Source organism: Coregonus lavaretus, assembly GCF_964263955.1.
Source record: "Coregonus lavaretus genome assembly, chromosome: 4".
In the NCBI taxonomy this organism is placed as follows: domain Eukaryota; kingdom Metazoa; phylum Chordata; class Actinopteri; order Salmoniformes; family Salmonidae; genus Coregonus; species Coregonus lavaretus.
The window spans coordinates 77,987,587-77,998,265 of record NC_139991.1 but is presented as its reverse complement, the minus strand read 5'-3'; positions in this window follow the sequence as shown (position 1 = coordinate 77,998,265).

Below are 10,679 nucleotides of genomic sequence, written 5' to 3'. Positions count from 1 at the left end.
TTTGTTGTCCTTAAGTAATTTTGCCACAACTTTGGAGGTATGCTTGGGGTCATTGTCCATTTGGAAGACCCATTTGCGACCAAGCTTTAACTTCCTGACTGATGTCTTGAGATGCTGCTTCAATATATCCATGTAATTTTCCTTCCTCATGATGCCATCTATTTTGTGAAGTGCACCATTCCCTCCTGCAGCAAAGCACCCCCACAGCATGATGCTGCCACCCCCGTGCTTCACGGTTGGGATGGTGTTCTTCGGCTTGCAAGCAACCCCCTTTTTCCTCCAAACATAACAATGGTCATTATGGCCAAACAGTTCCATTTTTGTTTCATCAGACCAGAGGACATTTCTCCAAAAAGTACGATCTTTGTCCCCATGTGCAGTTGCAAACCATAGTCTGGCTTTTTTATGGTTGTTTTGAGCAGTGGCTTTTTCCTTGCTGAGCGGCCTTTCAGGTTATGTCGATATAGGACTCGTTTTACTGTGGATATAGATACTTTTGTACCTGTTTCCTCCAGCATCTTCACAAGGTCCTTTGCTGTTGTTCTGGGATTGATTTGCACTTTTCGCACCAAAGTACGTTCATCTCTAGGAGACAGAACGCGTCTCCTTCCTGAGCGGTATGACGGCTGCGTGGTCCCATGGTGTTTATACTTGCCTACTATTGTTTGTACAGATGAACGTGGTTCCTTCAGGCGTTTGGAAATTACTCCCAAGGATGAACCAGACTTGTGGAGGTCTACAATTTTGGCTGATTTATTTTGATTTTCCCATGATGTCAAGCAAAGAGGCACTGAGTTTGAAGGTAGGCCTTGAAATACATCCACAGGTACACCTCCAATTGACTCAAATTATGTCAATTTATCTCCCTCACTAACTTTAAGCATCAGTTGTCAGAGCACCTTACCGATCACTGCACCTGTACACAGCCCATCTGAAATTAGCCCACCCAAGTACCTCATCCCTATATTGTTATTTATTTTGCTCATTTGTACCCCAGTATCTCTATTTGCACATCACCTCTTGCACATCTATCATTCCAGTGTTAATACTAATTGTAATTATTTTGCACTATGGCCTATTTTTTGCCTTACCTCCATAACTTGCTACATTTGCACACACTGTATATATATTTTCTGTTGTATTTTTGACTTTATGTTTTGTTTTACCCCATATGTAACTCTGTGTTGTTGTTGTTGATCTTGGCCAGGTCGCAGTTGTAAATGAGAACTTGTTCTCAACTGGCTTACCTGGTTAAATAAAGGTGAAATGAATAAAAAATAAAAAATTAGCCTATCAGAAGCTTCTAAAGCCATGACATCATTTTCTGGAATTTTCCAAGCTGTTTAAAGGCACAGTCAACTTAGTGTATGTACATTTCTGACCCACTGGAATTGTGATACAGTGAATTATAAGTGAAATAATCTGTCTGTAAACAATTGTTGGAAAAATTACTTGTGTCAGGCACAAAGTAGATGTCCTAACCGACTTGCCAAAACTATAGTTTGTTAACAAGAAATTTGTGGAGTGGTTTAAAAACGAGTTTTAATGACTCCAACGTAAGTGTATGTAAACTTCCGACTTCAACTGTAGGTAGAGTTAAAGTGACTATGCACAGAAGACATCACTATAGAAGTGTGGGATAAACTCTCCCTCCCTCGAGACTGTTGCTGCGGAGCGTTCCACCTGGTGCGGCCTCTGGAATGCAGTTGGACGAGGAAACAAGGACGGAACGTAGCCTGGCGAAGCCAGAGAGAAGACATATGACCATGCCTGCACTGGCCTCAACAGGACAGGCCTTTCTGTGATATGTCCGTGGCAGACAGTGTGCATCCCGCATCGGATTATACAGTCATCGTCGAATCCACAAGCAGTAGTGGAAGTCATCATGGGATACGATGGGACTACCTTAAGCAATGTGTGTGTTGGAGTGTCAGTGTAGTATGTGTGAGTGTGACTCCAGTGCGTATGCATAGAGCCAAGAGATTAATAAACAGGGGGGTCAATGCAAATAGTCCGGATAGCCATTTGATTAACTGTTCAGCTTGGGGGTAGAAGATGTTCAGGAGCCTATTGGACCTAGACTTGGCGCTCCGGTACCGCTCGCTGTGTAGTAGCAGAGAGCCTATGACTTGGGTGACTGGAGTTTTTAACTATTTTTAGGACCTTCCTCTGACACCGCCTGGTATAGAGGTCCTGGATGGCAGGGAGCTCGGCCCCAGTGATGTACTGGGCTGTACGCACTACCCTCTGTAGCACCTTGCGGTCAGATGCCAAGCAGTTGCCATACCAAGCGGTGATGCAACCAGTCAAGATGCTCTCAATGGTGCAGCTGTAGAACCTTTTGAGGATCTGACGGCCCATGCCAAATCTTTTCAGCCTCCTGAGGGGGAAGATGCATTGTCGTGCCCTCTTCACGACTGTGTTGGTGTGTTTGGACCATGATAGGTCCTTAGTGATGTGGACACCGAGGAACTCGAGCTCTGTCAATGTGAATGGGGGCGTGCTCGGCCCTCCGTTTCCTGTAGTTCACGATCAGCTCCTTTTGTCTTTCTGATGTTGATGGAGAGGTTGTTGTCCTGGCACCACCCTGCCAGGTCTCTGACCTCCTCCCTATAGGCCAGGGTTGTCAAACTCATTCTATGGAGGGCCTAGTGTCTGCAGGTTTTTGTTTTTTCCTTTCAATTAAGACATAGACAACCAGGTGAAGGGAGTTCCTTATAATTATTGACCATAATTCATCAATCAAGTACAAGGGAGGAGTGAAAACCCACAGCCACTCAGCCCTCCGTGGAATGAGTTGGACATGTGCTATAGGCTGTCTCATCGTTGTCGGTGATCAGGCCTACCACTGTCGTGTTGTCTGCAGACTTAATGATGGTGTTGGAGTTGTGCGCGGCAACGCAGACATGGGTGAACAGGGAGTACAGGAGGGGACTGAGCACGCACCCCTGAGGGGCCCCCGTGTTGAGGATCAGCGTGGCAGATGTGTTGTTGCCTACCCTTACCACCTGGGGGCGGCCCGTCAGGAAGTCCAGGATCCAGTTGCAGAGGGAGGTGTACAGTCCCAGGGTCCTTAGCTTAGTGATGAGCTTGGAGGGGACTATGATGTTGAACGCTGAGCTGTAGTCAATGAACAGCATTCTCACGTAGGTGTTCATTTTGTCCAGGTGGGAAAGGGCAGTGTGGAGTGCAATAGAGATCTGTGGATCTGTTGGGGCGGTATGCGAATTGGAGTGGGTCCAGGGTGTCAGGGATGATGGTGTTGATGTGAGCTCTGACCAGCCTTTCATGGCTACAGATGAGAGTCATTTAGACAGGTTACCTTGTCGTTCTTGGGCACAGGGACTTTGGTGTTCTGCTTGAAACATGTAGATATTACAGACTCGGTCAGGGAGAGGTTGAAAATGTCAATGAAGACACTTGCCTTGTAGACCAGCCATAAAATAACTACCGTGGTGAGACCTCCCATCAGGCTGAATGTCTTGGCTGAGACCTGTCATCAGGCTGAATGTCTTGGCTGAGACCTGTCATCAGGCTGAATGTCTTGGCTGAGACCTGTCATCAGGCTGAATGTCTTGGCTGAGACCTCCCATCAGGCTGAATGTCTAGGATGAGACCTGTCATCAGGCTGAATGTCTTGGCTGAGACCTCCCATCAGGCTGAATGTCTTGGCTGAGACCTCCCATCAGGCTGAATGTCTTGGGTGAACCTGTCATCAGGCTGAATGTCTTGGGTGAGACCTGTCATCAGGCTGAATGTCTTGGCTGAGACCTGTCATCAGGCTGAATGTCTTGGCTGAGACCTCCCATCAGGCTGAATGTCTTGGCTGAGACCTCCCATCAGGCTGAATGTCTTGGCTGAGACCTGTCATCAGGCTGAATGTCTTGGGTGAGACCTCCCATCAGGCTGAATGTCTTGGCTGAGACCTGTCATCAGGCTGAATGTCTTGGGTGAGACCTGTCATCAGGCTGAATGTCTTGGCTGAGACCTCCCATCAGGCTGAATGTCTTGGCTGAGACCTGTCATCAGGCTGAATGTCTTGGCTGAGACCTCCCATCAGGCTGAATGTCTTGGCTGAGACCTGTCATCAGGCTGAATGTCTTGGGTGAACCTGTCATCAGGCTGAATGTCTTGGGTGAACCTGTCATCAGGCTGAATGTCTTGGGTGAACCTCCCATCAGGCTGAATGTCTTGGCTGAGACCTGTCATCAGGCTCTTCCTCTTCTGCTGATGTCAGACTATGCAATGTAACCCCTCATACCTCTCTCTCTCTCTCTCTCTCTCTCTCTCTCTCTCTCTCTCCCTCTCTCTCTCTCTCTCTCTCTCTCTCTCTCTCTCTCTCTCTCTCTCTCTCTCTCTCTCTCTCTCTCTCTCTCTCTCTCTCTCTCTCTCTCTCTCTCTCCCTCTCTCACACCCTTGTATAAATCCATTAGGAGCCATTGTCTTCTCCTCATGTACCAGGGACAAACATGATGCAAGACAGAGAGACAGGTGTAATGACAGACAGCTGATATTGTGTGCATCCCAAATGGCACACTATGCCCTATAATATAATAATAATAATAATATGCCATTTAGCGACTTACAGTCATGTGTGCATTACTTTTGACCAGGGCCCATAGGGCAGATTATTGTATTAACCCTGGCCACCACATCACATTACAGCACTGTGGAGAAAAGTTCACGGCCTACAACAACCCACAACAACCTCCCTTCAGACTAGATATCAGCAAGCCAATCGATGTCAAGTAGTTGAGACAATAGTCTATTCTTCAGTATTCACGGCTTCGGGTGGAATAAGTGTTGATATCGTGGGAAGCCTCCTCCTCTTTATTATGACCGACCATGGAACCTCCGAAGAGTTCTAGAACCTCCAGGACTAAACAATGGCAGGAAATGACAATGGGAGGAGGCAGAGTGGGTTCCTCCAAACGCTGCTTCCTGATTGGCTGTCAGCATTAAGAATAACCTCTGGGAAATCTGGAATGTGTGTGTGTGTGTGTGTGTGTGTGTGTGTGTGTGTGTGTGTGTGTGTGTGTGTGTGTGTGTGTGTGTGTGTGTGTGTGTATGTGTGTGTGTTGCATGCGATAAGGATGTTCCTGCTCAGTTCAGATTCATTTCATTGCATTCAAGGTTCTGTACAGTTATAGCAACACCGAAGATAAGGACCATGAACTTGATCAAGAGTTTTGAACAATACAATACAGTATGATACGATCAATCCCCTACACATTATATACACCCTGCATATATATACACATTATATACACCCTGCATATATATACACATTATATACACCCTGCATATATATACACATTATATACACCCTGCATATATACACAGTATTTACACCCTGCATATATATACACATTATATACACCCTGCATATATATACATTATATACACCCTGCATATATATATAGTATATACACCCTGCATATATATATATATTATATACACCCTGCATATATATATATATATTATATACACCCTGCATATATATACACATTATATACACCCTGCACATATATACACATTATATACACCCTGCATATATATACACATTATATACACCCTGCATATATACACAGTATATACACCCTGCATATATACACATTATATACACCCTGCATATATACACAGTATATACACCCTGCATATATATACACATTATATACACCCTGCATATATATACATTATATACACCCTGCATATATATACATTATATACACCCTGCATATATATACACAGTATATACACCCTGCATATATATACACAGTATATACACCCTGCATATATACACATTATATACACCCTGCATATATATACACATTATATACACCCTGCATATATATATACATTATATACACCCTGCATATATATATATAGTATATACACCCTGCATATATATATATATATATATATATATATATATATATTATATACACCCTGCATATATATACACAGTATATACACCCTGCATATATATACACAGTATATACACCCTGCATATATATACACAGTATATACAACCTGCATGTATATACACAGTATATACACCCTGCATATATACACATTATATACACCCTGCATATATATACACATTATATACACCCTGCATATATATACACATTATATACACCCTGCTTATATATACACATTATATACACCCTGCATATATATATATACATTATATACACCCTGCATATATATATAGTATATACACCCTGCATATATATATATATATATATATATATATATATATATATATATATATATATATATATATATATATATATATATATATTATATACACCCTGCATATATATACACAGTATATACACCCTGCATATATATACACAGTATATACACCCTGCATATATATATACACAGTATATACACCCTGCATATATATACACAGTATATACACCCTGCATATATACACACCCTGCATATATATACACATTATATACACCCTGCATATATATATACATTATATACACCCTGCATATATATATAGTATATACACCCTGCATATATATATATATATATATATATATATATATATATATATATATATATATATATATATATATATATATATTATATACACCCTGCATATATATACACAGTATATACACCCTGCATATATATACACAGTATATACACCCTGCATATATATACACAGTATATACACCCTGCATATATATACACAGTATATACACCCTGCATATATACACATTATATACACCCTGCATATACATACACATTATATACACATTATATACACCCTGCAGATGTGTTATACAGGACTCAGAACAGTGAGATGTGTTCTACAAGACTCGGGAGAACACAGGCCTACAGAGAATGTGTTGTGTTTCTGATCTGTCATTCTATATTATAGATCTGTATTAACAGAGATTATGATCTTTCTGTTCTGTCATTCTATATTATAGATCTGTATTAACAGAGATGATGATCTTTCTGTTCTGTCATTCTATATTATAGATCTGTATTAACAGAGATGATGATATTTCTGTTCTGTTCATTCTATATTATAGATCGAATTAACAGAGATGATGATCTTTATGTTCTGTCATTCTATATTATAGATCTGTATTAACAGAGATTATGATCTTTCTGTTCTGTCATTCTATATTATAGATCTGTATTAACAGAGATGATGATCTTTCTGTTCTGTCATTCTATATTGTAGATCTGTATTAACAGAGATTATGATCTTTCTGTTCTGTCATTCTATATTATAGATCTGTATTAACAGAGATGATGATCTTTCTGTTCTGTCATTCTATATTATAGATCTGTATTAACAGAGATGATGATCTTTCTGTTCTGTCATTCTATATTATAGATCTGTATTAACAGAGATGATGATCTTTCTGTTCTGTCATTCTATATTATAGATCTGTATTAACAGAGATGATGATCTTTCTGTTCTGTCATTCTATATTATAGATCTGTATTAACAGAGATGATGATCTTTCTGTTCTGTTCTGTCTAGGTTGGAGTCAGACATTGGTCTGTTGGAGAGCGAGTGTCAGAGCTCAGCTAAAGAGCAGACCCTCACTGAGAGACTGAAGAAGACAGAGAGGTCCAATGAAGACCTACAGAAAGTAAGAGACCCCACATTCATCTATTTACCATCTATTAACCATCTATTAACCATCTATTAACCATCTATTAACATTTACATTTACATTTACATTTTAGTCATTTAGCAGACGCTCTTATCCAGAGCGACTTACAGTTAGTGAATACATATATATTTTTTTTATACTGGCCCCCCGTGGGAATCGAACCCACAACCCTGGCGTTGCAAACGCCATGCTCTATCAACTGAGCTACATCCCTGCCGGCCATTCCCTCCCCTACCCTGGACGACGCTGGGCCAATTGTGCGCCGCCCATGAGTCTCCCGGTCGTGGCCGGCTGCGACAGAGCCTGGATTCGAACCAGGATCTCTAGTGGCACAGTTAGCACTGCGATGCAGTGCCTTAGACCACTGCGCCACTCACATCTATTTACCATATATTAACCATCTATTAACCATCTATTTACCATCTATTTACCTACACAAAGTATCACTTTAATGTGGGTCCCAAATGGTACCCTATTCCCTATATAGTGCACTACTTTTGACCAGAACCTATAGGGATTAGGGTACCATTTGAGACACAGCCTTAGTAGTTTCAACCCCCCTGTTACTGCATGATCACTCCACATACTGCTCTATCTGCATGATCACTCCACAGACTGCTCTATCTGCATGATCACCCCACAGACTGCTCTATCTGCATGATCACTCCACAGACTGCTCTATCTGCATGATCACTCCACATACTGCTCTATCTGCATGATCACTCCACAGACTGCTCTATCTGCATGATCACTCCACAGACTGCTCTATCTGCATGATCACTCCACAGACTGCTCTATCTGCATGATCACCCCACAGACTGCTCTATCTGCATGATCACTCCACAGACTGCTCTATCTGCATGATCACTCCACATACTGCTCTATCTGCATGATCACTCCACAGACTGCTCTATCTGCATGATCACTCCACAGACTGCTCTATCTGCATGATCACTCCACATACTGCTCTATCTGCATGATCACTCCACAGACTGCTCTATCTGCATGATCACTCCACATACTGCTCTATCTGCATGATCACTCCACATACTGCTCTATCTGCATGATCACTCCACATACTGCTCTATCTGCATGATCACTCCACATACTGCTCTATCTGCATGATCACTCCACATACTGCTCTATCTGCATGATCACTCCACAGACTGCTCTATCTGCATGATCACCCCACATACTGCTCTATCTGCATGATCACTCCACAGACTGCTCTATCTGCATGATCACCCCACATACTGCTCTATCTGCATGATCACTCCACAGACTGCTCTATCTGCATGATCACCCCACATACTTCTCTATCTGCATGATCACCCCACATACTGCTCTATCTGCATGATCACCCCACAGACTGCTCTATCTGCATGATCACTCCACAGACTGCTCTATCTGCATGATCACTCCACAGACTGCTCTATCTGCATGATCACTCCACAGACTGCTCTATCTGCATGATCACTCCACAGACTGCTCTATCTGCATGATCACTCCACAGACTGCTCTATCTGCATGATCACTCCACAGACTGCTCTATCTGCATGATCACCCCACATACTGCTCTATCTGCATGATCACTCCACAGACTGCTCTATCTGCATGATCACCCCACAGACTGCTCTATCATATAGCTGCAGACCTGTTACTGCATGATCACTAAGATATCAGCTTTAATGTCAATACAATCAGAAATCAGTAAAGCAATCGGTAAAGCACTTTACAATCGGTAAAGCACTTTATAATCGGTAAAGCACTTTATAATCGGTAAAGCACTTTATAATCGGTAAAGCACTTTATAATCGGTAAAGCACTTTATAATCGGTAAAGCACTGTATAATCGGTAAAGCACTTTATAATCGGTAAAGCACTTTATAATCGGTAAAGCACTTTATAATCGGTAAAGCACTTTATAATCGGTAAAGCACTTTATAATCGGTAAAGCACTTTATAATCGGTAAAGCACTGTCAAATCATTTAGAAATGTAATGTCTGATCGCATCATGTCTCTTCATCATCTCTCTCCAGAGTCTCCAGAATGAGTATGGTGAGTGATCTATTATTTACACACTATTGATCCTTATTGATCATGTTGATGTACTGATTTGAGTTTTGTTGAAATGATTCCAGAGGACATGAAAGCATTAATAAACTGATTTCCAGTGTGGTTCTGGATGGTTACCATGGTTATTCAAATAAGTTCATGATCAACAGCTCCACGTGCCACTGACAGACCTATGTACACACACAGTCCCTCTACACACACACACACACACACACACACACACACACACACCCTCTACACACACACACAACCTCTACACACACTACACACACACACACACACACACACAGTCCCTCTACACACACTACACACACACACACAGTCCCTCTACACACACTACACACACACACACAAGCACTACACACACACACACAACACACACACACACACACTACACACACACACACACACACACACTACACACACACACACACACACAGTCCCTCTACACACACTACACACACACACACACACACACACTACACACACACACACACACACACTACACACACACACACACACACACACACACACTACATACACACACACACACACACATTGAAGTTGAGGGTCTCTCCACCCACACTCCTGCTGGCTGTCTGTTAACGTTACCACCACTCCCCCTCACTGTTACAGAGCTTTGTAAAGCAGATGGGTCCTCTCTCTCTCTCTCTCTCTCTCTCTCTCTCTCCCTCTCCCTCTACTCCCTCTCTCTCTCTCTCTCTCTCTCTCTCTCTCTCTCTCTCTCTCTCTCTCTCCCTCTCCCTCTCTCCCTCTCCTCTACTCCCTCTCCCTCTCTCTCCCTCTCCCTCTCCCTCTCTCTCTCTCCTCTCTCTCTCTCTCTCTCTCTCTCTCCCTCTCCCTCTACTCCCTCTCTCTCTCTCTCTCTCTCTCTCTCTCTCTCTCTCTCTCTCTCCCTCTCCCTCTACTCCCTCTCCCTCTCT